Source organism: Chinchilla lanigera, unplaced genomic scaffold (genome assembly GCF_000276665.1).
Source record: "Chinchilla lanigera isolate Chin_1 unplaced genomic scaffold, ChiLan1.0 scaffold00159, whole genome shotgun sequence".
In the NCBI taxonomy this organism is placed as follows: Eukaryota; Metazoa; Chordata; class Mammalia; order Rodentia; family Chinchillidae; genus Chinchilla; species Chinchilla lanigera.
Window position 1 is genome coordinate 2,172,459 of NW_004955560.1, and position 1,176 is coordinate 2,173,634.

Consider the following 1,176-nt stretch of genomic DNA (forward strand, 5'->3'; position numbering starts at 1 on the left):
AGAGGAAATTAAACAATATTTACAATCAACCGAAAATGCAGACACAACTGACAGGAACCTGTGGGCACAGTGAAAATTTTCCTCTGTCCTCAGAGGAAAATTTATAGCAGAGAATTCTCACAACAGGAAGGGAAAACAAGCATGAATAAACAACCTTATGCTGTACCACATGCTGCTAGAAAAAGAAGAGCAAGTCAAGCCCAAAGCCAAAATAAGGCAGGAAATTATAAAGAGCAGAGCAAAAGTAAATGAAATGGAGACTAAAAAACAACACAATAAATTAATGGTTCAAAGAGTTGGTTCTTTGCAACAATAAATAAAATTGATAAACCTTAACCAACCTTACCAAAAAAAAAAGGAAAGAAAAACTAAATTCATGCAATAAGAAATGAAAAGGCTAAAATCACTATATAACCTGTAGAAACTCAGAACATCATCAATACCTACTTCAAAAACCTTTACTCTCATTGAAGAGAAAACATAGAAGAAATGGACAGATTCCTAGACACATATGAATTACTAAAGCTGAATCAAAAAGATATGAAAACTCTGAATAACCCAATATCAGGTAATGAGACTGAAAATGTAATTAAAAACTTACCAACAAAGAAAAGCCCAGGTCCTGATGGATTCACAGATGAAGTCTACAAGAAATTTGGAGGTTTAATGCCAACTCTTCTCAAACTCTTTAATGAAATTGAAAGAGAAGCAATTTTCTCTAACTCCTTCCTGGAGGCAAGTTTCACCCTGATATCAAAACCGGAGAAAAACCCATGCAAAAAAGACAACTACAGACCAAAATCCCTAGTGAACATAGATGCAAAAATTCACCATAAAATATGAGCAAGCAGAATGCAGCAAATCAAGAAGATTATGCACCATGACCAAATAGGATGCACCCCAGTAGTGCAGGAGTGGTTCAATATACACAAATCAATTAATGTAGTATACCATATCAATAGAGCCAAACACAAAAACCACACGCTCATCTGAATAGATGCAGAAAAAGCTTTTAATAAACTCCAACACTCATTCATGGTAAAAACCCTACAGAAAAAAGGAATACATGGTCTTTACCTTACTCTGATAAAAACCATCTATGACAAACCAACAGTCAACATCATACAAAATGGACAAAATCTAAAAGCTTTCACTTTAAAATCAGGAACAAGACAA